This window comes from Ciconia boyciana, chromosome 9 (genome assembly GCF_034638445.1).
Source record: "Ciconia boyciana chromosome 9, ASM3463844v1, whole genome shotgun sequence".
In the NCBI taxonomy this organism is placed as follows: domain Eukaryota; kingdom Metazoa; phylum Chordata; class Aves; order Ciconiiformes; family Ciconiidae; genus Ciconia; species Ciconia boyciana.
This window is the reverse complement of record NC_132942.1, coordinates 366,789-372,467: the sequence shown is the minus strand read 5'-3', so window position 1 is coordinate 372,467 and position 5,679 is coordinate 366,789. Positions and strand designations below refer to the sequence as shown.

The following is a 5,679-nucleotide window of genomic DNA, read 5'->3' as shown; positions in this document are numbered from 1 at the left end:
GGCCGGGGAGGGGGTCGGGGGGGCTCCTCAGCGGGGCGGGGCGGGGCCGGCAGCCGGGCAGGGCGGGCCCGCTCACCGGCGTCGCCGGCGGGAGCGGCGCGGAGCTGGGCTGCGGGGCGGCGGCGGGCGCTCCGCAGCAGCGCGGCCGGTCGCGTTCAGCTGCCGGCGCGGGGAGAGCGCGCCCGCTCCCGCTCCCGCTCCCCCACCGGTCTGGCGGAGCCCGGGCCCGGGCGGGCCCCCGGCGACGGGCGGGCCCCGAGCAGCCGCCTCCCCGCCCGGCCCCGAGGCCGGCTGCTCCCGCGTCCCCCGGCGCAGGGCGGGGTGCCGGGGCGCTGCCCCGGGGCCTGCAGCGGTGGGGTGCCACCCGCCGCCTTGCCAGGGCGCCTCTGCAGCCGCTCGGGGACAGAGAGCGGGGGCCGACAGGCAGGCGCGGAGAGCGCCTCTTGCCGCCGCTCGGGCCCCGCACGCGGGCGTGTGCGCAGAGGCGCCGGCAGCGGCTCGGCCCGCTCGGGGGTTTTGCCCTTGCAGGTAGCGGTGCCGCCTGCAAAGAGGCGGTGGTTCCCAGGCACTGAATGTCGCTCGCTTGGGCCGCAGTCCCTGGACGGGCGCTTGGGTCAGGCGGAGGTACAGCTACGCACGAGCGGTGTCAGACGTGTGCGCCCGTGGTGCTGTCGTGCAAACACAACCAGACACAACGGCGCAAGCACGCTCCACGTATTGGCTAACTTGAGGTGTTGCCGTGAGAGCCCCATTGCAACCTCATTTCAAAAGTATAGGAGGCCTGAAAGACAAAGGGACAGCTAAGGCTGAGACTTAAATATGCTAATGGCTATGTAACTGAGTAACAGCCTGTGAAATCTATCACGCAGCACCGAAACCGGAGTTTTGACTTAAAATTCTTTTTCCAAGTGCTCATTTCTTTATATAGAACAAGTGTACATAATACCTGGGCTCAACATCCTGTCAAGTAATTTCTCGCACCACGTATTTGTGTCACGAGATGTTGTCAGCTATGCTTTTTCCAACCTTTTTTGTGAAAACAAAGCAATGCCATTGTCTCTGCCAGTCCTCCGAGGACTGGTGGGTCTCACTTACGGAAAAGTTCCCTTGGAGCCTGACCCATCATGGAGAACAATGACCCTGTGATTATGCCTGGAGACGGAGCCTGTGGGCACTGGCTGACAGAGGCTTGAAGTTATGAGGGAGGAAATGGTTTGGGATTGTTTCCTTCCTTTTGCACTCGGGGAAGCAGTCTGCTTTTGTAACTGGACTTGTACCAGTGTCATTAACTCTGTCCCTTTTTTCTCCACCTAAGTGGAACAATCTACAGAACCTTGAATTTTTGACTAATTATTCAGGTCTGAAGGGTTAGGGGAAGAGAGGATGCACTAAATACAGGCAGAGTGTGTCAGCAAACTTGGATGAGTTACTTTAAAAAGCATCGTGTGACACAGCAGAGTAAAACACTGGTCAGTGCCTACCCTTACTTTCTCTAAAGCAACAGCAGAGAGGGTTAAACTTGGTTGCTCTTGCTATCTCATGCGAACTTTAATACGCAGCTGCCCCAGCTTTGTGGCTTCACGGACCTTACCACCACGGGCTTCGTGGCTGCCCCAGAGCCCCGCTGCTCGCCCCACCAGGGACGCGCCGGGAGAGAGCCCTGCGCTGCTGCCTGGGTGATGCTCGCTGTCACGTTTCAGGTGCAGGGGCAGCAGCAGTGCCTGGCAGCCAAGGTAGGAAGTATCCCTTCAAATAGCCAGAATGAGTTTGATTTGTAGTTTCTTTTACTACTGCTCTCCTGGCAAACGCTCTCCCTCTGTAACTGGACGCTTAGCAGCGAGACCACCAGTGCTGTCCAAATAGATGCACACAAAGTGGCTGCCCACCACGTCTTTGCCTTCCTAAGGGTCTGCCTTAGCATGAATGAATTTATCTCCTCCTGCGGCAAGTTGGATCCACTGAACAGAAGCTGAAAACCGTCTCTGCCAGCTTCTGCCCCTAGCAAGGGGAAAATTTACACATCCGCTGATTTCAGACCCGGTGGCCAGACTATTTTAGACAGCAAGCAGAGCCCCCGCTTTCTAGTTGCCAAGTAATAGCACTTGAGGAAGTGAGCCTTTCTCGGGATGAAAAGCGTGCTCCTGAGGCACAGACTGCCCCATGGCTTTGTGTACTGACCACGGTGAAGTGAGAGTGAACCCCTTGTTTTGGTTGGGACCTCTCCATATGGTTGTGTGGCTTCATGGGGAATTAAAATTCCTTGGAACGGGGCCTGGCCTTTGTCTGGTTCTGCAAATGTGCAAAAGTTTCAGCATTGTACTTTAATAGCAATATTTATTCAAATCCTGATTCTAATGTTTATCTTTCCTGGTGCGTTGCTGCATAAATGGTTGCACTGAAATTATCTGCACCAGTAAAGGAGAACGGGGGCTCTTCTAAGAAGTGAAGGCTTTAAAATCTGACCTTTAATGGAAGTTATTCACTGCATTAAAGACAATTCTTGATTCTATTTCTCAAATTGCCATTTGCTTTTAAGATTCTTTTTGTTAGGTGTTGTAAGGCCTCTAGCTCAGGAATACCATGAAAACTGAAGTTTGGGTTCAGTGCGTGTTCACTGCAATAGCCTTGCTTTTGAGCCCAGCAGAATGCATTATTTATATTTCTGTCTATGTATGTCTCAGATCAGATTTGCAGCTTTTAATTATACAATGACAAAATGTCTGTCCCCTGTAATTAAGCACATTTTCTTTTCTTTAAATCACATGTTTATATGCTAGTTGACAAAAATGCTTTTCAGGCAAACAGTCATGAGTGGTGCGTCTTCAAATCCTGCTGGCAAACCAGATCTCCTCTCGCTTCTCTGTGCAAAGCAGGTGAGAGATACAGATCAGGGAGGGGATCCCACGGAAAGGCTGTCTTCCCAGCCTGAGCCCAAGGAGGATGGAGATGGCAGGCATTTGAACTCACGTACGTGGGTGCTGCCGCAGGACCGACCAGAACCAACACGTCAGCCCTGCAGAGCGTTTCCTCGGCTCCAGGACTGCGTTCACGTCTTGACCCCAGAACAAGAGTGCCTGTCCCTCGCGGTTCAGGAGTCTGAGCTGAGCCTGCCAGATGGGCACTGCTGGGCATCTCTTGAAAGAAAAGAAATAGGCTAGTATTCTGATTTAGGGAACAGCATTAATTTTATGGGAAATTACGTTTTGTAGTGGCAAGCTTCTAATTTACGTCTGACTAGACTGTGTCTTTCTAGTTGAGTAAGAACTGTTTTTATTAAGCAGCACTCAGAAGTGGAAATCAGTCATGTTACAAGGTGAACCGCACTGGTTATGAATGGGGGGAGTGGTGCAGCCTTCTTGGAAATGGTCCTGAGGCAAATCCTTTTCTGCAAAAGGATTAGTTAATAAGATGGGACATAATCACCCTGTCTGGGGTGGGCATTTTCTTATTCTGTGCACTCAGCCCCCATGTTGGTTTCCTTTGTTGTTATCATCTGCTGCCAGAGCACCAGCTGGGTTTCTCCTGAGTCCCTATGCAGGGGAATCACAGGCTCCAAATGATGACTGCCCAGTCTGCTGAGTAACCAGTGAGAGGCACAACATGCGGTATAACCGTCACAAGCATTTTCTCTGTGAGGCTGCCCACTTACTAAGCGTTATCTTTTAAATGCTTGAAGGGGAATTTAAATTGCCAACTGAATCATTCAAACAGCAAAGGTATTGACAGAGAAGTCATATTAGGTCATCTTGCCTACCGCTGCCAAGGCACCATTGTTCTCTGCTGGGTATTTTCTGATGATTTTACTAATTCATTTTCCATTTGTCAGGCCGGCAGGCAGTTTCTTAATTGGAAAAACTCTGCATTCTCTGTTGGCAAACTTCTGTGCTGGTTCCCAGTTCCCAGATGCTCTACGCAACGTCATTCTGTCTACAAAAAAACCAGAAAAGGATGAAAAAAAAGTGAAGCACGTCCCAAATTGTGGCGTCTTGTTCACATCGTGTTGCCTGTGCCACTGGAAGTTGCTCACTACACCAGGAGGTGAAGATCTTCTTGTGTTTCCCTTGTCTCACTAACGAGGCGAAATCCACTGGCCCTCATTTTTGTTTTAGACTGCTAGTGAGGCAGAATCACAGTGTGAAATACTACGGCTGGATTTTATCAAGCAATGGATAATTTCAGGATCAATGGTAAATATCTGGAGTTCTTTAGTCAGGTGATTTGTCATGGGCATCTGTCGGTTAACAGAAATCAAATACCGTGTTTCAAAGCATGGGCTAGTAAACTACCAAAAGGAAGTCCCTCCCTCTGTGTACGATACGATAGTGACTTACACGGTGGAGGCGCGTGTGTGTTCGTGAGACGCCAGAGGCCTCTGGCGCAGCGGCAGAAGCACGCGCGGCGGCAGATGTGTTCGGGAACAGCGTGGGGCTGCTGGCGCACAGCGCTCACGTGCTCTCGCTGCTGTAGAAGTTCTTTCCCCTCGGTGGTCTCATGGACAGCAGTCACATCCCCATCTTTACCTCCATTTTGGTAAACTAAATGCCCCTCGTTATTAACATTGGCGTTTTTGTCATCTGCCACCTGTGTTAGAAATGACCCGATGTTCTCTCCCAGGTCACTGGTGAGGACATGAGACACGACGTCACTGACGATGTGGGGGTGTCTTCCCATGGCCGTGATGCCCCCCAGCACCCAGGCAGCCCCGGGGGGACACAGCACCCCAGTGGGGCCCGCGGGGCTGGGTCAGCACCTCTTCTGCACCAAACTCCACCTCCCAGGTTTCTACGCAAAGCCCTCGCAAGTGCTGCAGCGCTCGCACAGACGTCTCTGCCCCGCTGAGAAGGGCTCTCGCCTGCGCGGGGATCACATCTGCGGCGCTGGGTACAGCTCTCCACAGCTGTCGCTGCACCACCGATGCTGTTGGTCTGCTCCTCGAGCAGCTGAGCACCAGCCAAGGTCCAGACGTGCTCACAGCGGCCCAGCTGATTTTGCGGGAATCGGATGACTTCCAGTGCTTTCTAGCATTGCGTCTCAGCTGATCTTCCCCTTTCACCCCAGAGAAACACAGAGGCTTTGCAGGAAGAAAGTCCTGCCAGAAATTCATGGTATTTAGTGTTTAGCTTTTTATTCTCGCTTCTTTTTCTGGAGTTACTCAGCCTCTTTCAAGAAAGTTGAGGGGCTGGGAGGGAAGCATCTCGGGCTCCATAACTGTGACCACAATGCTCATTAGACTTGGAGAATGTTGTGTTATTTGAAGGAAATAGGCTGTTGACATTAGGTGGGATTTGACCCCCTCCTTCACCAATGCTCACAAGCTCAAGCAAAGGAGAGCTGTGTCCTGAGTGAGGACATTTCCTTCCTTGATGTCAAATCAATACAAAATGGTTTTACACTGGGTTTCCTGTGGGCCTGGAGGCAGCAGATCTTTAATTGCGCATGAAAGGGACATAATGACAGCATAACTTTGTTAGCATGATAAATGCACGTCTGGTTTCATAGCTCATTTGCTTCTAAGGTCCGTAGAGACCTCCTCAGCTGGAGAAGCACTGAGAAGCAGCAGGGCAGCGGTAGTGGCAGGTTAACACTGTTTTCTTCATCCCTATCTGCTTCCTACAGGGTTTGATAAAACTGCATCCCTTTATTACATGCACGATAAGTAGCAATGATGAAATTAGTCGG

General features: G+C 51.9%; 1 long non-coding RNA gene across 1 annotated transcript; it reads right to left on the bottom strand.

The window, feature by feature from the left end:
- Positions 1–2,732: 2,732 nt before the first annotated feature.
- LOC140656492 (uncharacterized) lies at positions 2,733–4,764 on the bottom strand. The gene is made up of 3 exons (XR_012044106.1): positions 4,332–4,764; positions 3,755–3,927; positions 2,733–3,134 (listed from the first exon to the last, which is right to left on the bottom strand). It is a non-coding gene; the product is annotated as an uncharacterized lncRNA (long non-coding RNA).
- Between the last annotated feature and the right edge of the window lie 915 nt (positions 4,765–5,679).